Source organism: Lontra canadensis, unplaced genomic scaffold (genome assembly GCF_010015895.1).
Source record: "Lontra canadensis isolate GAN:19392208 unplaced genomic scaffold, GSC_riverotter_1.0 scaffold1, whole genome shotgun sequence".
Taxonomy (NCBI): domain Eukaryota; kingdom Metazoa; phylum Chordata; class Mammalia; order Carnivora; family Mustelidae; genus Lontra; species Lontra canadensis.
This window is the reverse complement of record NW_022630995.1, coordinates 68,379,473-68,406,818: the sequence shown is the minus strand read 5'-3', so window position 1 is coordinate 68,406,818 and position 27,346 is coordinate 68,379,473. Positions and strand designations below refer to the sequence as shown.

General features: G+C 35.5%; 1 protein-coding gene, 1 non-coding gene and 1 pseudogene across 5 annotated transcripts in view; 1 reads left to right on the top strand and 2 right to left on the bottom strand.

Annotated features, from left to right (window-relative positions):
- Positions 1–27,346, bottom strand: part of INPP4B (inositol polyphosphate-4-phosphatase type II B) — an 807,880-nt gene that overhangs the window by 472,672 nt on the left and 307,862 nt on the right. For all 4 annotated transcript variants that reach the window (XM_032857097.1, XM_032857105.1, XM_032857119.1 and 1 more), the window contains exon 3: positions 12,590–12,641. The gene's annotated coding sequence lies outside the window, so the exon portion shown is untranslated. The remainder of the gene's footprint in view (positions 1–12,589; positions 12,642–27,346) is intronic.
- On the bottom strand, positions 6,103–6,206 carry LOC116871657. Its single transcript, XR_004383468.1, has one exon. It is a non-coding gene; the product is annotated as a U6 spliceosomal RNA (small nuclear RNA).
- On the top strand, positions 24,864–26,859 carry LOC116865283 (annotated as a pseudogene).

Sequence of the window (27,346 nt, the reverse complement as noted above, 5' to 3'; positions counted from 1 at the left end):
CATCTGTTCAATCAAGGTCAAACTGAAAAATGTCCTCATCCAAGAAATTGTTTACAAAAATAAATACTACATGCTTATCTTCATAATGTATATGTAACTCTAATTTACATAGATAATTTCATTGTCTTATAATAGCCTAAGTGGAATACTGGTGATATCATTTTATTACCTAGACAGTTGTAAGTAGTGAGTTAATGTCCTGTTATTAACCCCTGTTAACTGCCAGAATCGAGTCATATTATTTCAACAGATAATGAAACAAGTTAGTTAGGCAATTAAGAGGAACATCTGGCTAAAATAGTGCAAAGGTCTACCAATGCACTTAAACCAAATATGAGTTTCTTTACTGGCAGAAAAATTTCAAATAATTATTAATCGTAACTTTATTTTGATTCATAATAACATTATACAAAGGGTGCTGAAGTACTACCAGAAGCACCTAAAGCAGATAATGTATCATTCTTCCCTACCTGCCTTCTACTCTGTATAAAATCAATTTATTATTAACATTTCAGTTCAATATTAAAAGGTAATACAGTTAGAGAAGCTACACCTTTACTATTTACATCACTATACTTCCCAGACTAAAATAACAAAACAGATGAAAAAATCACATCTCTGAAAACTTTTAGATACCTGTAGAATTTTTTAGTAAAACTATTTAAAAAGCTGTTTTCAGCATTAGATTCCAACATAAGAATAAGTTTGAAAACACAGATTACTTTCTTAGTATTAATGTGAATTTCTCATAGGAATGTCAAAATTCTAAATTAACCTGAATAATATTAAAAGTATTGAATTATATTTCACAAGATTTTATCATATACAAATTTAGTTTCTGCAAAGGGCAGAAATTTTCTCTTATGTAAGTCCCAAAACGATTTTTAAAGAGCTGTAGAAATTATAATAAAATAAAAAATTCAAAAAGAATGAGATTCAAATGTTTTATCTTTAAGCAAATAGCCACAAAATTTCACCAAATATAAAATGGTGTAAGTGGTAGAAGTTATGAAATGAGAATCACAGAGTGTTTTTCTGAAACACTCAAATGGACAGGGTTAACTTATTAACCCCTGGTACCAGATCTTACATATCCACTTTAAAATTTTGATATTTCCATCAAACATGTGTATTTAATATATTTTAAATTGTCAAAAGGGTAGTAATGAGGGAAATTTCTTTCTGATATTAAGTTTGGCTAACAGTGTCTTAGGTGTGGACAATGAAAAATAAAATGTAAGTCAATAAATTTTTGCTTAATCAATTTTATTTATTGTTGTGTCAAATTATACCCTTATAAACCAAAGAGATATACCTAATATTTATAAATCTTCATATGAATTATTTAATAAAATTGTGAAAGGATTTATACTCAATATAATTTCAAAAGGGTTGAGTTCTTTGAGAAATCATTCGTCATTTAATTCTGGGAAATCTTATGCACTGGATTGTATAAGACTTCCTGTATGTTAGGAAGCAATAATTTCTCTTTAGATATTTCACAATACTTGTTGGATGAGGTGAATGAATAAATGAAGAAAAGAAGTTTCCAGCAACTAGTTTTGGCAATGTTTTGTTATCATTATATTCCATTTGTTTGAAAAATACTGTTAACCCTTGTGTTGATCTTTCTGTTCTTGAGTTTTGCTTTTTTATTTCCATATAAAATTATACACAATGATTGCTTTCACTACTTTCTCCCCAAAACCTACACTGAGTATAATGGTTTGCAAAATAATTTCTCAGAAAAATCAAACAAGCTATCAAAGTATTTATTACATATATGTCCATTACATGCCTAGTTATAAGGAGTAAGACAGGTACTAATTCGAGGAGATGGAGAATATAACCATAGAAATCAAGTTAAATTATATGAAACAATTAGAGAAAGTTAAGAGCTGTGATGTATAACAGCATTTCCCAAAAGATCCTTGAGATGTTAATAGATGTTTTATTAAAAAAAAAAAAGCAAAAAAACTTCTATGGTCAAATAAGTTTGGGAATTATTTCATTAGACATTATCCTCTTGGCAATTCACAGTGCCATTAGCATACTAATGACTGAAAAGTTTTGCAGCAAAGAAAATGGTTGCGTTTTGACTGAGCCAGAATATTCAAAATCTTTCACCATGGAAGACTTTGTTAAAATGTTCCCTTTGGATCACAAAAATGTTATAAATGAAGAGAAAAAAATAACACAAGTGTTTGCCACATTAATTTAACAAGCATTAACATTTTGCCATATTTGGTTCAGATTTTTTCATCTAAATAATAAACAAAAGATTCCTTATGCAAGGCCAACCCCCATCCCATTTTCCTTCCTCTTCCACAGGGGTTAACCATCATCCCAAAATTGGTATATATTCTTCTTGATCATATATTTACTTTAACTTGTATGTTTGGATTCACAAATAACATATAGGATTCCTGTGTGTTTTAAGTTTTTAAAAACAATATCATTTTCATACACATTGTAATTTACTAATTGTATTCAATATTATGTATATGAGATGGATCATGATAATGCATATAGATTTGGTTTATCTGTTTTAACTGAGGAATTATGTTCTTTGTATAAATAGAGCACAAAAATTAATTATCCAATAACCTATTAGGAACAAGTGGATTGGGGGAGGGGTGCATCAGTCAGTTGTGTCTGCCTTTGGGTCACATCATGATCTCAGGGTCCTGAGATGGGGCCCCTCTCCTGCTCAGCAGGTAGTCTTCTTCTCCCTTGCCCTCTGTCTGTCCCCCTTTCTCATTCTCTCTTTCTCTCTAATAAATAAATAAAATTTTAAAGAAAGAACATATGGCTTGTTCTCAAAGTTTTCCTATTCTTAAGAATGTTGTGATGAATGTCCTTGCACATAAATCTTTGTGTCTGTTGAAGAGATGTTTCAGAGTATTTACCTAGAAATAGAATGAATAAGTCATAGATACCCACATTATCAATGTTAGTAGATATTTCAAACTTCTCTCCAAAGTAATTAAACAAGTTACACACCAGCACACCACAGGAATTCCCAGGGATTCACATCTCTGCAAATGTTCAGACATACTAATCTGATGTGTATGGACTTATATAATGCTGATATACAACATTAATTTCCCTTATTATTTTTGGATCCTGAACATATTTTCATAAACATATTGGCCACTTGGTTTTCCTCTTCTGTGAATCATGAAGATTTGACAGTTACTTATATATTTCCTTAACTAATCCTTCACTGTTCAAATTCACTACAAATAACTTGCCTGGTTTATGGTTTAACTTTCATTTTTTAATCTTTTTTTTAAATATTTCAACAGGTGTTCATTTTTACCACTCATGTGACATTTGTACCTTGGCATCTTATGTCTTATTTTAAAATTTTCAGTTTTATTTTTCACATTGAGGATTTTATTCCATCTGCTTTTATTTGTGTATTATGTCATACAAGCATTTAATTGCCCAAGTGACATTTCTTGATTAATCTATCCCTTCTGTACTGATTGCTAATGCCACCTCATACATACTAAGTCTTTGTAATATAAAGGAGATCACTAGTAGCTGAGAGAAGGGAGACGGTTCACTAGTACACTGACCCAATCATGCATGGGGACTGCATGAAAGAGGTGGCCTTCAGGCAGGGTCTGAACACAAGATGGACATAAAGACATGGGTTTTGGTGTCAGACAAATGTTCATTTATATCCTTTCTGTAATATTAACCACAAGCGAATTAATCTTGCTGCAAATAAAATTAATCTTGCTGCAAATTAATTTTTCCCTTGTAAGCGGGGATCATACAAATGATCTAGTAGCATTATCTAGTGAGATAATATATTTTAAAATGGTTATTATATAGTCTTGCATATAGCAGGTGTTCAAAGTGGTTAGTCGGAGTGATTGTAGTTCCTACTATGGCTAGCCGTAGTGATAGGAATGATAGTAAGATCTAATTAGGTCAACAGCTGTCGGTTCGAAAAGCTAAAACAAATCTGAAGGACATTCTTAGGAAAGCAGAGACAGCACTGGGGAATTGTCTGATTGTAAGGGAAGAACTGGAGATGCCTCTAAGCTGCAGTTTGGAGGACAAGAAGTAAGAGGAATTGGAGATACTAGTTTAGGATGGATGGTCTCCAAGGGCGGTTCCAATAGCAGCAATATCTGAAAACTTGTTAGAAATGCAAATTCAAGACCCCAGACTCACTGACTCAGATACTCTGACAACACGTGACCCAGTAATGGCAACTGGTTTTAACAACCCCTACCCGGCTACATGGATTCTGATGATGTTCAAGTTTGAGGCCCACTGGTGTGGAACATGATGAGTAAGAGGTGGTGCCGAGAAACCATCGTGAACAGGAAGCATGAAGAAATTTCTGAGCTGCAGATATGGATTTCTCACTTAGAGAGTGAGACTCTCCTTTTCTGATACCTTTCCTTGCTTCTACTTATTGGTTTTATTGTACTGAATGGCTTCCCAATCTGAGCATCATTTCCCAGCATTCAAGTTCTCCTTGCTGTCTACCTACTGAGCAAAGCAATGCCAACTTTGCAATTCTTAATCACTCTCTGTCCTTCCCACAATTTCTCTCCTGCATCCTTCCCCTATTTTCAGCTTGGAGGCTCCTCGGGGAGGGGAATTTGTCTGGCACAATTTCATCGAACATTAAATACCATGTGTACTGACAGAGCTTTGTAAATAATTGAGGGTAATAACAGCCTAGAACCCAGATTTTATTAGCATTAAATATTAAATATAAAATGGCTATCCTGGCCATTAAATATAAAATGGTTATCTATCATCTATCTATCTATCTAATCATTTATCTACCCTTCTCTGACCCCTGAAAGATAGAAGTCAGTAAAGGATATGCTGTATCTGTACCATTTAAGAACACTTTTATTTAAAAACTTATTTCGGGGTGCCTGGGTGGCTCAGTGGGTTAAGCCTCTGCCTTCAGCTCAGGTCATGATCTCAGGGTCCTGGGATCGAGCCCCACATCGGGCTCTCTGCTCAGCAGGGAGCCTGCTTCCCCCTCTCTCTCTGCTTGCCACTCTGCCTACTTGTGATCTCTCTCTCTCTGTAAAATAAATAAATAAAATCTTTAAAATAAATAAATAAATAAATAAAAACTTATTTCATCTTGAAATCAATAGGTTTAAGCATGAAAAAGAGATGAGCAGTAGTCACAGAAAATATTCACTATTTTCAGATTTTTCATTGTATTTTTAGGGAGTTTTATCAACTCTTTGGTAGAAATCAAGGTGGAGAAATGATGAGAGATTTCAGTTTAACAGTCTATCAGAGGTCTGGCTAGAGTATTAATTTTGGCCATGATGTGCCAATCAGCTATAAAAGATCAACTCAGCCTCAGTGACAAGCAGACATCTGAGATAAGCTCATCTACCATGACATGCTCTAGAGTAGGACGCATACAGGAATAGCACCTGCATTTTACACTAGTGCTGCCTTGTAACATCTAGGGGTCCATGTTTAACTTAAAAAAAAATCAATTTTTAGGAACTTGAAACATGTTACCCTATCACTTAAAAATACAAGCTAATCTGGTGTGTTTCTTATTATGTTTTTTCCTTTACTTTATAATTTGTATATCAATGCATGTATACATGTGAACTTAGATCTATAAAATGTATAGGATAGCATGTAAAAGGTAGGCCAATAAAATATATCTTGTATTATCACTTTATATAACATGTTTAACAGAATATACAAAATTAACCTACAGTGAAAAAGCTTTAACTTTTTGAAAACATTTTGGATAATTGAATACTGCTGTCTTTATGATGTGAAACCATGATTCTTCACAATGAAATCAATGTACTTTGGTCTTTAATTTATCGACAAGCATGACCTGAAGTTTGAAAGCAAGTTCTAGGGTTCAAATTGCCTGTTAATATTGTTAAAGGAAATTTAAACTATTACTCATGTGAATTTTAAATGCTTGAAAAGAAAGAAAATACACAAAACAGCTAGCAATGATTTTATCTTAGTAGAAAGATAATGCATAATTTTTTATTTATAAATACTTATTTTCTGAATTCCCTATCACAAGGAAGTATTATTATTCATTATGGTACCAATGTTAGTAATAAGATACAAGTGAAATATGTACTTGGATTTGCATGTCATCCTTGCATAGGGGCCATGCTTATCTTCTCTGTATCATTTCAATGTTAGTATATGTACTGCTGAAGCAAGCATGAAATACGTACTTGGAAATAGTTATAAACCTTATTCAAGCTGTACCAGATTCCTACTTATAGAACTCATACCAAAACACACACCCACACAAACACATTCACAAAGACATATTAATGATGTCTTCCTTAATGATTAAAAAATAAGATGTCATTATGAGCAGCAGCAAGTCACAGTGATAATCAATGCTGTTTTGAAACATACTCCTGAATGGGTAGTAAACGCAGGGGTGATGTTTAAGCAGTCGTGAATTGATAAACAGAGTCAGTCATGTGCAGGCACTCTATATAGGAAGAATTTCAAAACCTTATGAAAACTAGTTTTCTTTTTTAAATGAAGAGAATTTTGCATTGCCGTCCCTTGAGCAACTTCACTATGTTGTAATATATAGACTTGGGATGGCAAATTAACAATTCATCTGATGTGATAATTGGGATAGTCTATAGCAGCAGCTCTGAAATTGTAATCCTAAAATCCCTAGGGATCCCAGGGAACTTTTCAGGATCTCTGTGAAATCAACGCAATTCTCAATACATTATTCGTCTTTTTTACTATGTTGGCATGTGTCCTCTTTCACTGTGTTGCCATTTGCACTGATGGTACAAATACAATGGTGGGAAAAATTACTGGGTACTTAGAACAAATTGAGGCAGTAGAACCAACTCATACTAGCAGATTTTGTGTACTTCATCAACACGTACCAAAATTCATTTTAAGAATATCTTTGATGAATTAGTAAAAATTTGTAATGTTTACATTACATCTTGGAACTTAAAGACATGCTTTAATATTCTCTGTGACAAAAATTAAACATATAATTAAAGGTAGAATTGTAGAAGTAGATAGTTGTATTAGTTATCGATTTCTGAACAGTTTGCGCCCAAACCGAGCAGCTTAAAGCAACATACATTTATTATCTTTGTTTCTGTGGGTCAGGAATTCATATACTGCTTAGCTGGGTCCCCTGGCTCAGGTTTCTTACAAGGGTATCACCTGGGACCACAAGCATGTCAAAATCTAACTGGGGAGAAATGGATCTCTCTCCATTTCCAACCTTATCTATGTGGTTGTAAGCAAGATTCAATTACTTGGGGTACTTGGATTGAGGACCTCAGTTCCCTGTAGTTATTGGCTAGGAGGGCACTCTCCATTCCTTGCCAGGTTGCTATCTCCATGGGGCAAGCATTTGAGAAGAACCAGAGAAATCCAGCAAGATGGAAATCATAGTCTTTTATATCCAATCACAGAAGTAACTCTGCCTCTCTTTTGCCATACTCTATTTGTTAGAAGCAAGTCACCAGCTCCAACTCTTTCAAAGAGAAAGGATGACACAAAAGCATGATTTCCTAGGGGCAGGGATCATTAAGAGCCATGTTAGCAGCTGTGTCCATAATGGTCATCTATGGGAACTACTGTTTGCGTTGCAAGTTGACCTATCTACTCTTTTCATTACAAACCACTTTTACTTGAAAGAATAATTAACCTAAAAACTATACTTATTCAGGCTTGAGTATTTGCTGATATTTGCAGAACTGAGTATTTCTTGAAAACAGACAGTGAGTTTTTCTACTTCAAGGAAAACAAATTCAATGGAATTTGAATATTAAAAGAATGTTAGAATTTTGTAAAACTTGTATCTGGCAATAGTGTCTTAACAATTTCTTGATACATAAAAATCTTTTTTACAGGTTTTGTTAGCAATATGAAAGAATGTTGGGTTTGATATTGTATAATGAAATGCGTTGGGACACCTGGGTGGCTCAGTGGGTTAAAGCCTCTGCCTTTGGCTCAGGTCATGAGCCTAGAGTCCTGGGATCGAGCTCCACATTGGACTCTCTGCTCAGCAGTGAACCTGCTTTCCCCTCTCTCTCTGCCTGCCTCTCTGCCTACTTGTGATCTCTGTCTGTCAAATAAATAAAATCTTAAAAAAAAAAAAAAAAGAAAAAATGTGTTAACATGTAGAAGATCTGCAAAACTCAGTGAATCAAGGTTTTTCAGATAACCAAATGGATGCCTTTCCAGAGACATGCACATGTCCATTTAAAGTGCAAGATAGACCAATGGGTTTAGCCATTCTGACAGGTGTAAAGTGATATTTCATTATGGTTTTGATTTGCATTTCTCTGATAATTAGTGACAGTGAACATCTCTTCATGTGTTTATTGGTCATCTGCATTTTTTTTTTTTTTTGGAAAAAAAAATGTCTATTCAGTTCCTCTGCCCTTTTTAGTTAAATTATTTGTTTTGTTGTTGTTGTTGTTGTTTTTTGGTTTTGAGTTAAGTTCTTTATATATTTTGGATATTAATCCATTATCAGATATATCATTTGTAAATATCTTTTCCTATTCAGTAAGTTGCCTTTTTGTTTTGTTGATAGTTTCCTTAGCTATGTAGAAGCTTTTTATTTTGATTTAGTCCCAATAGCCTAAATTTGCTTCTGTTTTCCTTGCCAGAGGATGCATATCTAGAAAAGTGTTTCTATGGCTCCTATCAAAGAAATTACTGCTTATGTTTTCTTCTGAGAATCTTATGGTTGAATGCTGAGAAATGTACAGAATTGCTAAAATATTATATTGTACACCTGTAACTAATTTAATATTGTATGTTAATTATACTTGAATAATAAAAAAAGATAGACCAACAGATCTCATGTAGCAGTGTGAGAAGTTCATTAATATGATTTCAGTTCCACATTGCAATTCACTTTTAAAAAACTACTACTTACAGAATTCTAGTGTAGTATCAAAAAAGAATATCCACAATTATCTGAAAAGGTTATTAAAATACTTCTCCCTTTACAACCATATAATATAATTACATGAGGCTGGATCTTTTCCATATACTTCAACCATAACAAATGGCAACAGTTTGAATGCTGTGAAAGCAGATACGGGAATTCAGCTGGCTCATATAAAGTTAAACATTTAAAATATTTACAAATATGTATAAAAGGACCACTCTTCTCATAAAACTATTTTTGCTTTGGAAACTATAGTTCTTTCCTTAAAATATTTTTATGTGGACATAAAATGGATTTATTTTTATGTGAATTATTTAAGGATGTCTATTTTAATTGTAAGCATGATAAAAATTGATAGATAACCCCACATAAACAAGAACTCTTTGGGATGTCAAGAAATTTTAAGATTGTAAAAAAGATCCTAAGATCAAAACTTTTGAGAAACTTTGGGCTAGATTTTGCTACTTTGACAAAGTAGCCCTCAAATCTCAACAGCTTGCACAAAATCTCTCATTCACACTACAAGTCCATTGGTGTTTTCTGAGGGAATGTGCTCATTGTTTTGTCAGGAGACTAGGCTCATGGAGAGTATATTTGATCACGATTCTATGTTCACGGGTGGCCTGGGTGGTGCAGCTGGTTGGGCATCAGACTCTTGGTTTCAGCTCAGGTTGCAATCTCAGGGTTGTGATCTCAGAATCGGGGGATCGAGCTGCCTTGGGCTCCATGCTCAGTGTGGAGTCTGCTTGGGATTCTCTCTCCCTCTCCCTCTGCTGCTCCCTCATCTCTCAAATAAATAAATACATCTTTAAAAAATTTCTGCACTCCAATAACAAGAAAAATGGCAGTATGGCAAAATTTGCAAAGGCTTAGAAACGTTACCTGGAAGTTACACATGCTACTTCCACTAACTAGTCATCTTTCTAAGAAAGTCACATGGCCACACTTCACTTTAAGGGGGCAATAACAGTTAATTTTTCCATATACCCAAAAGAAAATCCAGAAATATTTAGTGAACAATATAATGAGTACCATGTATGCTAATTCTAATCAATACATGCCTGAAGCATTGAGTTAAAAAGGATTATGAGGCTGCATCTTAGACAACTCCAGATGTTTATTAGTTTTTATTGCTACTGAAACAAACTATCACAACTTTAGTGTCTTAAAGCAATACAAATATATTTTCCTATGGATCTAGAGGTCAGACATCCTAAAATCAGAGTGTGGACAGAGATGCACTCCTTCTGGAGTCTCTAAGGAACAATCAGTTTTTGGTTTTCCAGCTCCTAGAAAATGTGAACTATAGCAATATTTTTCCCTTAAACCAAAAGTAATTGAGCACTTGCTAGATATGAGGCACCATTGTAAATGCTGGAGATGCTAGGTTGAACAAAAGTTCAAGTCCCAACTATTACAGGGCTTACATTCTAGTGGAAAAAAGATGAAGAGATAGATAAACACATATCTATATTAGGAGATTGATATAGACAATGAAGAAAAGGCAGGAAAAAGTAACTGAGAATGGTATGACAGATACTGTTTTAGACAAGGTGGTCAGAAAAGGCCTTTGTGATCAGGCAATAATTGAGTACATCCCTGATGAAAGTAAAGAAACAAATCACAGTATCTGGAGGCAGGACATTCAGGCATTAAAAATAGCAACATTAATGTGGGAGAATGCTTAGAATGTCCGAGAGATAGCAAGAAAGGCAGGGTGCCCCTAGAGAAGATGAGAGGAGGAGATAAGACCAGAGAGCGAGCTCAAGGGCAGTAATAATGCAGTGTCTTAAGGACTATGGTAGGAATATAGCCCTTATTCTGCAATGGGCAGACAAAGAACCGTTTACTTACAGGAATGTTATAATACAGGTGACATTTTTCAGGGGTTGCTGACTACTGCGGGGAGAATATAACCTGGGGACAAGCTTAAAAGACAGAAGACTAGTCAGATGGTCATTGCAGTAACATAAAATAGAGATGATGTTGATTTAGATGGGAGCTGTAATGGTGAAGGTGGTGAGAATTGTCTGGATTCCGGATATAGTTTGAAAAAAGCCAATAGATATTCAGATGGATAAATGATGTGGGTGTGAAAGAGTCATTACCAAGGTAAGTGGTCACTCTTTTAAAACAGAAAGGAAAAGAAGGGGAAGGTGATGGGGAAGGGGAGGGGAAAAATGAAGGGGAAAGAGAGGGAAGGAGAGGGGAGAGGGAGGGGAGAGAATGGAAGGAAACCGGAGGAAGCCTTCATCTAACTTCTCAGTTGAAAGATTTTTGTATCAGAATGAATAGATTTTCCTGGAAAACTAATACTATGACTTAGGGAAGTCCTTGGCTATCAGTCAGAAGAATGATAAACCTTATATAAATAACAATGCTTATCTAGCATCAAAAACTTGAAAGAAAATATAAAAACTTGAAGTGGTGTTAGACAAATTGACCGCATGTAGTTGCTTGTGCACATTTGTATAGCCTATGAGAAATAATTTCTCTTTTATGAGTCCAAAGTGATGATGTAGCTTTCAACATTATTACAACATGATTTACTATTATCTAATCCACACCTGAGTAAAATGGCACTGTCCTTCTCTGAACAGAATACAATTTCTCTTGAATAGATTTTTTAACAAGCTTGTATGAAGGTCACAGTTTCTGTCAATTCCACGGTCTCAGGCTAAGGGGAAAGTCCATGCCAAATAAAGCAAGACACTAGACAGAGGTGGACTGCTTCTCCACAAAGGAGACAGAATTTGCTAGTTCCTTCTACAAAGAACAGTTCTCCAATTCTTTGCAAAAATTGTTATTAATGCATTGATTAAGCTGGAAAGAATTAATAAGCATATACATTATTCATCAATTTTTAATGTACAAGAATATTTTAAACAAATGATGTTTTGTTTTAATTTACTTTTGTTTCAACAACCAGACATTGAAGACTGAGTCATGCTGCACTGAGAACAGACATCAGAAAATTGTGTTATAGATATCTAATTCCTATTTTTAATTTGTCAAATTCCTTTTATTTTCTGATTATTATTAGCATATATCCACTTGTCCCTGTTGCCACCATTACCATCCTGACGCAAGCTAGAGTCATCTGTGGCCCAGGAGTAACAAGATCCTCCCACCTTATCTCCACATTGATCTTGCCCAGGTCCAATCCTTCTTTGCAGAGCAATTGGAATGATCCTATTCAAAACTCCAATCACATATTATTCTTCAGCTTAAGAACTTTCAAAGGCCTCCTAGTTCACAGGATAATGAAAACCACTGGAGACCTGTAAATGCCTGTCACTGGCCTCTCCATCCTCTTCAGGAGGCGGTCCCTGCTCCTCTTACTGCTCTTGGTTGTGCCCTTTTCAGGACTAACTCTGCTTCCAACCATCCCATCATCTTTGCATAGGTTGTGCCCCTTGCTGGGACACTACACCCACATGCTCCTAGTTCATTTCTCTTTCAGATCTCTAACCATTCTGTTCTTTTTCAGAGAACATTTCTCCAACCACTCCACTCTACTCCAACAAGAGGAGATCTCCCTGTTATATGCTCTAATCATCCCATACTCCTCTAGCTCACAGAACTTAGGAAAGTAGCAACTTTAAACTGTGCAATTATTTAATGAATGGTTGTCTCTCTTACCAGACAGCAAGCTTCAAGAGGGAGGGACCCACGTCAGTTAAAGCTCAGCAGCCTGCCACAAAGTAAGACAGACACTCAGTAACTATTTGATGAAAAATAAATGCATGTATAAATTATTCACAAAGCAAACATTTAATAAAAGAAGAGTAAGAGTAAGAATGGAATATATCAAAATACTTGAGTAAAAGTGAAACATATATTTAGAATCTAGAAATTTAAATAATCAACTATAATTGTGAAATGGATAATTGGATGAAAAGAAGCTTGATAAATTCAGATCTTTTAATTTTGTTCAAAGGCCATTCATCTGTTCACCTGCTGCCTTATGGGTTTGTGGAAAACCTTACCTTTTTTTTTCCTGTATGTTAAGAGCTATAAACCATAATGGTAAGTATTAGGATTTTTTTATGTTAGTGCTAAGAAAGAGATTCAGAGGCCACTAATTAATGCACTTAGAAAGCAAATGAAACACATGGCAGAAACAGAGACTTGAGAAATAAGTGAATCAGAAAATCATTTCAGTGCATGGTGCCTAAAATTACAGGTCTAAAAAGTGATTGTGCCATTCACCCTTTTATATTTGGAGGGCAATGTTCAAAATGTATTGCAACTATATCCTCAGTCTTATAATTTGAATGGGTTCAATTTCAGTTGCATGAATACATACACAAGACAAATGTCCTCCCTGCTCTACAACAATCATAAAGCTTTTCTTAAAAGACAGTCTGCTTTCAAATCAGTGTAGGACAAATTTGTGCATCATTCTAGGAGGACTGTACAGTAGCTCTTTGTCTGATCTTTATTTAGCTTAAAGATTCAAAACAATAAGCTTTCAAACTTTTGTCTTGATAGTTAACAAATAGAAACCAATGTTGCCCTGGATTCTAAAATGTTCAAAAATACTTCTAAAAATCAAATAATAAAAATAATGTTGAGTTTTACAGTTCAAGTTGGTTCAACATCCCCCTATGAACATAGTAAAAATTGTTGACTTTTTTAAGAAGGAATAAATCCATTTTATTTCTTTCTCTCTGTCTCTATAGATAGATAGATAGATAGATAGATGTCTCTATATATGTCTCTCTCTATATGAGGTGAGCAGGGGAGATGGGCAAAGGGAGAAAGAGAGAATCTTAAGCAGACTTCATGGACACAGGACTTGATTTTACAACCCTGAGGTCATGACCTGAGCCAAAATCCAGAATCAGATCTTTAACCCACTGAGCCCTCCAAGCACCCCAGGAGTAAATCCATTCTTAATCACTTACCTCAATTCCCATATTATACTTTTTAAAAGACTTAGAAAAACAGTTTTATTTGAGAAACAAAGTGAGGTGAAACAGAGCAAAATTGTAATAAAAATTTCACCTTGGTCTCATTAGCAAAATACTTAAAAAATGAAATAATATGTTTATAAGAAGCTGCAAGAATACGACCTGCCTTTGAAAGTTGTGGTGACAACTTGTGAACATCCAAACCTCACATTTGCCTCTTTGAACTCATAGAACCAGGGCTAGTGTTGCAGTCATCAGTGCCAGTCAACCAAATATTTCCTTTCCCCCCTTTTCTATGCACACAGTAGGATTGTATTTATTAGGATGACATAGCCATGAACTTGCTCTGACCAATGAAATATTAGAAGTTATGGGTGTCATCTTTGAGTAGATGCTTTGATAGCTAGTGCACAATTTGCAAGGTTTCTTTGCCACTGCCACTGGCTGACTTTGCTGGGGATGGTAGACACTCCTTCATCTTGGTTTCCAGTTGTAAAGAGTTTGATTAGCACCCTGGCCAATCCACTGTAGACATGTATCTTGAGTGAGAAATATGTTTTTGTTCTTCTAAGTCTTTAAATCTTGAATTCGTTTATTTCTCTACCATAACATAGCCCATCCTATGTGATCCATACTTGCAAATTTAAGTCATCAAAAATACTTTCAAATATTGTATTATGCCGGTGCACCTGGGTAGCTCAGTGGGTTAAGCCTCTGCCTTCAGCTCAGATCATGGTCTCAGGGTCCTGGGATTGAGCCCCACATCGGGCCCTCTGCTCTGATCTCTCTCAGCAGGGAGCTTGCTTCTCCCTCTCTCTCTGCCTGACTCTCTGCCTACTTGTGATCTCTCTCTCTGTCAAATAAATAAATAAATAAAATCTTTAAAAAATTATTCTTGAGAGATATATCTCTCAAAGATATTTCTCAATATAAACAAATAAATATAAATAATATATATATGTATATATATAGGATATACATATCCATTTATTTATATTTTTATATGGGCATCACAGAATAAAAGAGATCCAAGTATGCAAAGATTTTAGAATGTCATCAAATTTTAATTTATTAAAATACTTTACCCCTACATCTTTTTCAAATTTTCTGGTAATGTTTTTAACATAAGAGAGGAAAACTATATATATTTCTATAATTATCTAATAGCAAGTACATCTGTTGTACTCTTTTTCACAGGTACAGCATAATTTAATTGTTACTGAAAATAATACCATTTTTTTCTTGAAAAACATTGCCTGGGAAGTAAGGGTTCATTCTCTAGTTTCTTCCAGTATGATGCTTATATTAAAATATCTAAAACAACTTCAATTTTCATGCATTACCAAAAGAAGCACATATCATCGTAAGGGATTGTACAAATGACTACACTTATCCACAATTTGTCTAGGAATCCCAAACATTAGAAATGTCATCAGTCAGTTGGTGATTCAACAAAAGTTTCCTGAGCACCTGGAAACACATCTTTCATCTGCTGCTGTTGTTCCTTGAGTTAAGTAACAACTCCATGATAGAGAGAAGCTGAAGGAGAGTTTAGTTCATCCACCTACACGGAGAGAGGTAAATCTGATTTTCTTGCTTCCAGATAAATGTCAACAATTTTGTCATTTAAACAAAAACAAATTTCCAAGCAGGCACTCACTTCACTTCAGGCAATCTACTATTTCTGCACCCATGGCAGATCTCTAGACACTTCTTATGAGGGTCTGTATATAAATGAGAGTAAGCTCTATGACAGGAGAGCAAAAGTGAGCAATTTCTTTGCCATGGCTACTATTCTTCATTTATTAAGTAGTAGTGCAAGGAAAGTAATCAAGCTATAGCAGTTCTCTCATCTGTAATACAGGGCTAATGTGATAAGTTATTTCAATGGATTGTGAGTTTAAAATGAGCCAATCCATACAGACTGCCTGGTGCCTAGTGTTTCCTTAATTGTAATTGTTTTTATGGTAGATAGATATATATAGATATATAGATATAAAATGTATTATTTAATATAAATAATTTATATAACATAGATATCATGATACATATAATTTATATAATATGTTATCTATAAATATAATACAATATATAATATGTATTATTATATATTATTTGCAAGGACATTATTGTTATCTAAATCAATAAATTATATGTGTGTAGACATTTCCCAAGTTCATCCCCATCATCCTCTTTTTTCCCACCCCATACTCTTTTTCCAAGGAACTTTCTCAGTCTCCAGGCTTCCATTATCAACTCTAAAAAAGATCCAAAACATACATATTCAACCCCTATTTTCAAGCTGTTATTTCCAATTCCCTTTAGAAAATTTTCAACTGGATGTCCCATCATTTCTCCAAAGTCTATATATTTACATCATGTGTAATATCCCCAATCCAATGCCGGCCTTTGACTTGGATGAGGATGGAGCTTATATTAGGACCTGACTTAGAGGGTTCTGCTCCTACCCTTCTCTGACTGCATTCCTCTCCACAGAGCAAAACCTTGCAAGACAAAGAAGTGTCATCACTATACAGAGGATCTGTATACAAGCTATACAGAAGGTTGAGGAAGTTCGACCTTCAATGGAATTACGTTCCGATAAACCCATAATAAATTGAGAATACCTTAAGTCAATAGGCGCACATAATACACCTAACCTAATGAACATCATAGCTTAAGCTAGCCTACTCTAAATATTCTCAGAACACTTACATTAGCCTACAGTTGGACAAAATCATCTATTATGAAGCCTATTTTATAGTAAGGCATTGAATATGTCATGTAATTTGTTGAACACTGTACTAACAGTGAAAACCAGAATGGTTATATGGGTAAAGTGTATCAGCAGTCTATAATTGTGAGTGCATGGTGACTGGGAATTGTGGTTTGCTGTTGCTGCCTAGTATCACAAGAGAGTACCATACTGTATATCTCTAGCCCAGGAAAAAATCAAAATTCAAAATTCAAAGTATGATGTTTACTGAAGCTGAATCAGCTTTGCACCATCATAAAGTTGAAAGTTGAACTATCATAGGCTGGGGACCATCTGTATAGTTATATCATAATTGCCCTATTTTTTCAAAAGCAAGTAAAACTATCGACAGATTAATAGTCCAAAAGTAAGTTTCCCAATTAACTGTATAAGAATTAAACATTCAATACTTGATTCATGAAAGCTAAAGTCTTATATTTCATATTTCTATAAACAATGTGAGCTGATTTGCTAAATCTCTTTTCTGTCTATACTTTGATAATTAGCTCTCCTCCTTCTCTCCATTTTCCACTTCAGAAAACATTTCTGACTTTAACTTCTCAAAATTGGAACTGAACAATTTCTAAACAGGAAAAGATAAATGACCATTAATTCAACTGATAATTAACCACCTGAAAATCAACAGAAGACTGTGTCATCATCATTTCCTGTCTTTCTACAATTTTAGATTTTATTTTCCTCCTAGTAGAAATTGTTATCTTCTGAAATCAAAAGACATGGCAGCTGCACATAGAGTAGCATGCCCTGGCCTCTCCAGAACTGAAGATGCCTCTTCCTGCACTTCTCAGCATCTAGAAAGCTAGGATCTTCCCTCCTGTCATCAATGAACTTGACTACACGCAGGCAAAATAGCCAAGGATGGGAGAGCTGATGTTGATTTTCTTGTCTGCCTCTGGTGAAGGATCTGCCAGGCCTATAGGGCAGGTCACTTAAACTTTTCTAGATTTCATTTACCTCATCTCTCAAATGCATAGCCCTCTCACATCTAAACCTCTGCTCCTATCTATGTGACCTATCACTTTGTGGGAATTTGAAACAAATGGCAAAGGACATTTTTAACCCACTGAGCCACCCAGGCACCCCTGCAAATGACATTTTTAAGAGTAAAATGTTCAATAGACTTTTCCTTATTTGTGTGTATATTATGATTCATGAGACCACTTGATTTGGAGAAACATGATAAAGAAAGACAAAAACAAAAATAGCAGCTAAACAAGTAAACTCATTTCCTATCTCTCAATAGTTACCCGGAATGTAAATGGGCTAAATGCCCCAATCAAAAGACACAGGGTATCAGAATGGAGAAAAAACAAAACCCATCATTATGCGGCCTACAAGAAACTCATTTTAGGCCCAAAGACACTTCCAGATTTAAAGTGAGGGGGTGGAAAAGAATTTACCATGCTAATGGACATCAGAAGAAAGCTGGGGTGGCAATCCTTATATCAGATCAATTAAATTTTAAGCCAAAGACTAAAATAAGAGATGAGGAAGGACACTATATCATACTCAAGGTGTCTGTTCAACAAGAAGATCTAACAATTTTAAATATCTATGGCCCTAACATGGGAGCAGCCAACTTTATAAACCAATTAATAACAAAATCAAAGAAACACATCAACAGGAATACGATAATAGTAGGAGACTTTAACATTCCCCTCACTGAAATGGACAGATCATCCAAGCAAAAGATCAACAAGGAAATAAAGGCCTTACATGACACACTGGACCAGATGGACGTCACAGATATATTCAGAACATTTCATCCCAAAGCAACAGAATACACATTCTTCTCTAGTGCACATGGAACATTCTCCAGAATAAATCACATCCTGGGTCACAAATCAGGTCTCAACCGGTATCAAAAGATTGAGATCATTCCCTGCATATTTTCAGACGACAATACTCTGATGCTAGAACTCAATCACAAGAGGAAATTTGGAAAGAACCCAAATACGTGGAGACTAAACAGCATCCTTCTAAAGAATGAATGGGTCAACCAGGAAATTAAAGAAGAATTGAAAAAATTCATGGAAACAAATGATAATGAAAACTCAATGGTTCAAACTCTGTGGGACACAGCAAAGGCAGTCCTGAGAGGAAAATATATAGTGGTATAAGCCTTTCTCATGAAAAAAGAAAGGTCTCAAATACACAACCTAACCCTACACCTAAAGAAGCTATATAAGGAACAACAAAGAAAGCCTAAATCCAGAAGGAGAAGAGAAATAATAAAGATCAGAGCAGAAATCAATGAAATAGAAACTAAAAAAACAATAGAACAAATCAATGAAACTAGGCACTGGTTTTTTGAAAGAATTAATAAGATTGATAAACCCCTGGCCAGACTTATCAAAAAGAAAAGAGAAAGGACCCAAATAAATAAAATAATGAATGAAAGAGGAGAGATCACAACCAACACTAAAGAAATACAACCAATTATAAGAACATATTATGAGCAAATCTACGCCAACAAATTTGACAATCTGGAAGAAATGGATGCATTCCTAGAGAAATATAAACTACCACAACTGAACCAGGAAGAAATAGAAAACCTGAACAGACCCATTACCAGTAAGAAGATGGAAACAGTCTTCAAAAATCTCCAAGCAAACAAAAGCCCAGGGCCAGATGGCTTCCCAGGAGAATTCTACCAAACATTTAAAGAAGAATTAATTCCTATTCTCCTAAAACCATTCCAAAAAAATAGAAATGGAAGGAAAACTTCCAAACTCATTTTATGAGGCCAGCATCACCTTGATCCCAAAACCAGACAAGGATCCCATCAAAAAAGAGAACTACAGACCAATATCCTTGATGAACACAGATGCAAAAATTCTCACCCAAATACTAGACAATAGGATCCAGCAGTACATTAAAAGGATTATTCACCACGACCAAGTGGGACTTATTACAGGGCTGCAAGGTTGGTTCAACATCTGCAAATCAATCAATGTGATACAATACATTAATAAGAGAAAGAACAAGAACCATATGATACTCTCAATAGATGCTGAAAAAGCATTTGACAAAGTGCAGCATCCCTTCCTGATCAAAACTCTTCAAAGAGTAGGGATAGAGGGCACATACCTCAATATTATCAAAGCCATCTATGAAAAGCCCACTGCAAATATCATTCTCAATGGAGAAAAACTGAAAGCTTTTCCGCTAAGATCAGGAACATTGCAGGGATGTCCATTATCACCACTGCTATTCAACATAGTACTAGAAGTCCTAGCCTCAGCAATCAGACAACAAAAAGAAATTAAAGGCATCCAAATCAGCAAAGAAGTAGTCAAACGATCACTCTTTGCAGATGATATGATACTATATGTGGAAAACCCAAAAGGCTCCACTCCAAAACTGCTAGAACTTGTACAGGAATTCAGTAAAGTGTCAGGATATAAAATCAATGCACAGAAATCAGTTGCATTTCTTTACACCAACAACAAGACAGAAGAAAGAGAAATTAAGAGTCAATCCCATTTACAATTGCACCCAAAACCATAAGATACCTAGGAATAAACCTAACCAAAGAGGCAAAGAATCTATACTCAGAAAACTATAAAGTACTCATGAAAGAAATTGAGGAAGACACAAAGAAATGGAAAAATGTTCCATGCTCATGGAATGGAAGAACAAATATTGTGAAAATGTCTATGCTACCTAAAGGAATCTACACATTTAATGCAATCCCTATCAAAATCCAATCCATTTTTTTCAAAGAAATGGAACAAATAATCCTAAAATTTATATGAACCCAGAAAAGACCTCGGATAGCCAAAGGAATATTGAAAAAGAAAGCCAAAGTTGGTGGCATCACAATTCCGGACTTCAAGCTCTATTGCTAAGCTGTCATCATCAAAACAGTATGGTACTGACACAAAAACAGACACATAGATCAATGGAACAGAATAGAGAGCCCAGAAATAGACCCTCAACTCTATGGTCAACTAATCTTCGACAAAGCAGGAAAGAATGTCCAATGGAAAAAGACAGCCTCTTCAACATATGGTGTTGGGAAAATTGGACAGCCACATGCAGAAAAATGAAACTGGGCCATTTCATTACACCACACATGAAAATAGACTAAAAATGGATGAAGGACCTCAATGTGAGAAAGGAATCCATCAAAATCCTTGAGAAGAACACAGGCAGCAACCTCTTCAACCTCAGCCACAGCAACTTCTTCCTAGGAACATCATCAAAGGCAAGGGAAGCAGGGGCAAAAAGGAACTATTGGGATTTCAAGATCAAAAGCTTTTGCACAGCAAAGGAAACAAACAATTAACAAACAGTTAACAAACAAACAAACAGTTAACAAAACCAAAAGACAACTGACAGAATGGGAGAAGATATTTGCAAACAACATATCAGATAAAGGGCTAGTATCCAAAATCTATAAAGAGCTTAGCAAACTCAACACCCAAAGAACAAATAATCCAATCAAGAAATGGACAGAGGACATGAACAGACATTTCTGCAAAGAAGACATCCAGACAGCCAACAGACACATCAAAAAATGCTCCACATCACTTGGCATCAGGGAAATACAAATCAAAACCACAATGAGATACCACCTCACACCAGTCAGAATGTCTAAAATTAACAAGTCAGGAAATGGTAGATGCTGGCGAGGATGCAGAGAAAGGGGAACCCTCCTACACTGTTGGTGGGAATGCAAGCTGGTGCAACCACTCTGGAGAACAGCATGGAGGTTCCTCAAAATGTTGAAAATAGAGCTACCCTATGACCCAACAATTGCACTACTGGGTATTTACCCTAAAGATTCAAATGTAGTGATCCGAAGGGGCACGTGCACCCAAATGTTTATAGCAGCAATGTCCACAATAGCCAAACTATGGAAAGAACCTAGATGTCCATCAACAGATGAATGGATAAAGATGTGGTATCTATATACAATGGAATACTATGCAGCCATCAAAAGAAATGAAATCTTGCCTTTTGTGACAACGTGGATGGAACTAGAGGGTATTATGCTTAGCAAAATAAGTCAATTGGAGAAAGACAACTATCATATGATCTCCCTGATATGAGGAAGTGGAGATGCAACATGGGGTGTTTGGGGGGTAGGAAAAGAATAAATGAAACAAGATGCGATCAGGAGGGAGACAAACCATAAGTGACTCTCAACCTCACAAAACAAACAGGGTTGTTGGGGGTCGGGGGGTCGGAAGAGGGTGGTGGGGTTATAGACATTGGGGAAGGTATGTGTAATGGTGAGTGCTGTGAAGTGTGTAAACCTGGCGATTCACAGACCTATACCCCTGGGGATAAAAATACATTATATGTTTATTAAAAAATAAAAAATAATAATAAATAAACAAATATATGCACAAATAAATGTGTTCATTGTAGCATTATTTACAATAGCCAAGATATGGAAGCAACCTAAGTGTTCACTGATAAACAAATGGATAAGGACAATGTGACATAGATAAAGATTTATATATAGATAATGGAACATTATTCAGCCATAATAAAAGATGAGATCTTGCCATTTGCAACAACATGGATGGACCTAGAGGGTATTAAAGTGCAAAAGACAAATACTATAGGATTTCATTTATATGTTGAATCTAAAAAAATAAAACAAGTGAATAAACAAAAAAGGAGAAGCAGACCTATAAATACAGAGAACAAACTATGGTTGTCAGAGGGGAGGAGAGTGGTAGGATGGGCAAAATGGGTGCAGGGGAGTGGGAGATACAGGTTTCCATCATGGAATGAATAAACCAGAGGAATAAAAGGCACAGCATGGGGAATATAGTCAATGACATTGTAATAGTGTTGTATAATGACAGATGATAACTACTCTTGTGGTGAGCATAGCATAACATATAGAGAAGTTGAATCACTATGTTGTACACCTGAAATTAATGTAACATTGTGTGTCAACTATACTCAAATTAAAAAAAAAATACCCCATTGGAATTCTGTTATTGTTCCTACATTGGTTATGCTGAACTCTGGAGACAGAAGGGAGAGAAAATGAAGTAGTACGTGTCTCCCACACATGCGGCAATCATCTTGGACTTCAGTGTGTGTAACCAGCTCCCAGAACACCTCCATCTGAGGTCTGAATGGGACTGATCTGGGGGGAGTGCTATAGAAATTTGGCTCTCTCTTAATGTAACTTTCATTTTTCCATCTGAAACTACTCCAACCAATCCCAAAAAATTTTTAAGGGGTCTACTAGACATAAGTTTCAGGAAATAAGAGATATTATGGTAATCATGCTTAATTAACAGCACAATGGCTATGATTCATAAATAGCAAGGGAACACTTTCAAACTAAGCAATGTGTACATATTCAAACTGAAAGCTGCTAAGCTCTGGAATATCAGCAGACACAGATTTCCAGAGATGGGAATGGGAAGTGAGAGAAATAGAGCCTAGGTCGGGTGTGAGAGTGGGCAGAGAAGTTTCTTAAAAAGAAGTCAAAGTAGATACTTTTGATGGAGGTTGTGTACATATATCTAAGATGCTGCCTGAATGAACAAAAACAGAAGATAAGCCAGTTCTCAGATAGTAGATGTTATACACACACACACACACACACACACACCCCTACATATGTGTAGAGAGAGGGAGAGAGACAGACAGACAGGGAGGAAAGGAAAATGAAAAATATCTTACCACATGAACTCCAGAAATATTTAATAATTACTTCAAAATTTACCTAGAATTTTTCAAATCTTCGTTTCAAAATGATGCAATAAAAACTACAGTAAGCTAGAGTACAGGATGTATAAATTATTATTTCAAGAAAATTATCATTCCCAATCTTTTTTTTTTTTTAATTTCTGTACCTTAAAAAACAACAAGAAACCCCTCACCTGAACTTTAAGTATTCTGGGAAATGATCATCATGAATGACCTTTATAGGACAAGCACCAAAAAGCACAGCTTCGCTTTCACTGTTAATCATCTACCTAAATCCTTATGTAAGCGGCTTCCCATACTCCTTCTTTGTAAGCATTATTTTTTAAAATATGGAACACATTCAACACCGACTGCTAAATTGGTTAAATCCACATGGCAAGAAGGGCAGCCAACAATCTGGAGTGTGTTAAAAATGGTAATACATTAAAAATAATTTCTTGCAAACTCAGTGATAGGGCAGAAACTTATAAAAATAATGTTGACATTCTAACTATATTCTAGTAAATGCATCAGGATTTTATGTATGTGAGTATATATACATATTTAAAATCAGATATAATAGGAACTTACATAACCATGAAGCTAAATTCTTGAGCTATAATCTTTCAAGCAAACTCCCATTTATCTTGCCTAAATATTTGTAACACTGGGTATCATAAGTCTTTGTGATATCATAAAAAGATGCCTTGAATGAATATGCCAGTTGCAGAAAATATGACTCATACTAAGTATTGCCTTAAAGAATTGGAAAGATTCACTTGCTGTAAACACCAAGAAGCATATAAATTGCACCTTGACGAAAATCTACTTTGAAATTTTAGCTAATTTCAAGATGAGAAGTATCTTCACATGTCCATATTGCAGGCATGAGCATGAAGGTTAAGGAAGTCTTTCACCAGAATTGTTTTAATAAAATAAATTCTTTATGGAAATATGACTTCTTTTATCTTAGATACTGCAAGAAGATCTTTATAGTTATGAATGACACTTCTTTTCTTTTTCTTTCTTTTTTTTTTTAACCAATGGACACAAAAAGATTCAGTTAAAAAAGAAAAAGAAATAAAAAAGAGACAATGCTAAAGTATGACATTACATGAGCTTGATCCTGGCTCTGTTTGGGCCTCTTTTTCTGCACAGGCATACCTCATTTTATTGTACTTTGCAGATACTGTGTTTTTTACAAATTGAAGGTTTGTGGCAACTCTGCATCAAGCATTATTGGAAAATGCTATTTTTCCAATTGCATTTTTTCACTTTGTGTCTCCTGTCACATTCTGATAATTAACCCAATATTTCAAACTTTTTCATTATTACTGTACTTTTTTATGGTGATCTGTGATCAGTGGTCTTTGATGTTACTATTGTAATTATTTTAAGATGCTGCAAACTGCAACCATATGAGACAGCAAAAAACTGGTATTGTGCGTGTTCTGACTGCTCCACTGACTAGCCATTTCTCATCTTTCTCTCCTTCTTTGGGCCTCCCTATTCCCTAAGACACAACAATATTAAAATTCATTCAGTTAGTAACCCTGCAATGGTCTCTAAATGTTCAAGTGAAGGGAAGAGTCACACATCTCTCGATTTAAATGAACAGCTAGAAATAATTAAAATTAGTGAGGAAGGCATGTTGAATGTCAAGACTGGCTGAAATCTTGGACTCTTGCACCAGTTAGTCAAGTTGTAAATGCAAATGGAGTTATTGAAGAAAATTAAAAATGCTATTTCTGTGAACACATGAAAAACAAGAAAGAGAAATGGGGCAGGAGTGCCTGGGTAGTTCAATTTAGGCTTAGGTCATGGTCCCATGGTCCTGGGATCAAGCCCCACATCAATGGGGAGCCTGCTTTTCTCTCCCTTTGCTGCTCCCCCTGCTTGTGCTCTCTCTCTCTCAAATAAAATCTTTAAAAACAAAGCAAAACTAAGCAAAAAGTGAAACAGACTTATTGCTGATGTGGAGAAAGTCTGAGTGGTCTGGATAGAAGATCAAACCAGCAACAACATTCCCTTAAGCCAAAGCCTAATCCACATCGAGGCCCTAATTCTCTTCAGTTCTATGAAAGCTGAGAGTGGTGGGGAAGCTGCAGAAGAAAAGCTGGAAGCTGACAGAGGATGGGTCATGAAGTTTGAGGAAAGAAGCCATCTCCATAATACCAAAGTGCAGAATGAAGGAAGCAACAGGGCTTATGTGGACGCTGCACTAAGTTATCCAGAAGATCCAGCCAAGACAATACATGAAAATGGCTACCCTAAACAACAGATTTTCAATCCAGATGAAACAGTCTTATACTAGAAGAAGATGCCATCGAAGACTTTCACAGTTTGAGAAAAGAAGTTAATCCCTAACGTCAAAGCTTCAAAGAACAGGCTGACTCTCTCAGGGGCTAATATAGCTAATGACTTCCAGTTAAAGCCAATGCTCATCTACCCATCAAAAAATCCTAGGGCCCTTCAGAGTTATGCTAAATCTACTCTGTTCTCTCCAAATGAATATTAAAGCCTGGATGACAGTGCATCTCTATACAACATGGCTTATTGAGTATTGTAAGCCCACTATTGAGACCAACTGCTCAGAAAAAAAGACTTCTTTCAAAATATTACTGCTCATTGACTATATACCTAGCCACCCTAAAGCTCTGATGTAAATGTACAATGAGATGAATGTTGTTTTCATGCCTGCTAACACAACATCTATTCTGTAGCCCACGGATCAAGGAGTCATTTCAACTTTCTCAAGTCTTACCATTTAAGAAATACATTTCTCATGCGGCTCTAGCTGCCATAAATAGTGATTCCTCTGATCTGGGAAAGGTCAATTAAAAAACTTCCAGAAAGGATTCATCATTCCAGATTCCATTAAGAACACTAATGATTCATGGGAAGAAGTCAAAATGTCAACATTATAGAATTTTGGAAGAAGCTATTTCCAGCCCTCAGTGATAACTTTCAGGAGCTCAAGACTTCAATAGAGGAAGTAACTGCAGATGTGGTGGAAATAGCAAGAGAATTAGAATTAGAAGTGGAGCTTGAAGATGGGACTGATTTGCTGCAATCTTATATAAAATTTTAACAGTCAATGAGGAGTTGCTTCTTATGGATAAACAAAGAAAGTGTTTTCTTGAGATAGACTCTACTCCTGATAAAGATGCAGCAAAGATTGTTGAAATGACAACAAAAGATGGGTAGACTATTACATAAACTTAGTGCTTCTATATCAACCAAGTTTATGTAATATTCTAAATCTTTTCTTGTCATTTCAATGATATAGAAGCAGCAGGGTTTGAAAGGACTGACTCCAATTTTGAAAGACATTCTACTGTGAGTAAGTGTTATCAAACAACATCAAATACTACAGAAAAATATACCATGAAAGAAAGAGCCAATAGATGTGCAAACTTCATTTTAAGAAATTGTCATAGTTATCCCAACTTCTAGCAACTCCTACCCTGATCAGTCAGCAGCCACCAGCATTGAGGCAAGACCCTCCGCTAGCAAAAATATTACAACTTGCTGAAAGCTCAGCTAATAGTTAGCATTTTTTACAAGTTATTTTTAAATTAAGGTTTGTACATTTTTTAGACATATTGCTATTGTACATTTAATAGACTACTGTGTAGTGCATGTATAACTTTTATGTGCACTAGGAAACAAAAAAAATCATTTGACTTGCTTTATTACAATATTTGCTTTATTAGAGTGGTTTGGAACAGAGCCCACAATATCTCCAAGATATGCCTGTACATGGGGGGAAAAGTTACAACTCCCCCTCTCCCTGCCAAGTCTCTCTCTCTCTCTCTCTCTCTATCTCTCTCTCTCTCACACACACACACACATCACCCTGAGGAGACATTCATTTGTTAATCATGGCTCTAAGATAACAGATGTGAACCAGAGCTCTTCCTCCTTTCACAAACCAGAAAGTTTGGATTATCTCCAGGTTGAGAATACAAGACTTGCTTCAGGCCGCTCACACCACCTGCTAGATGTTTGCTGTACTTGTCACCCAGATACCTGAGTGTC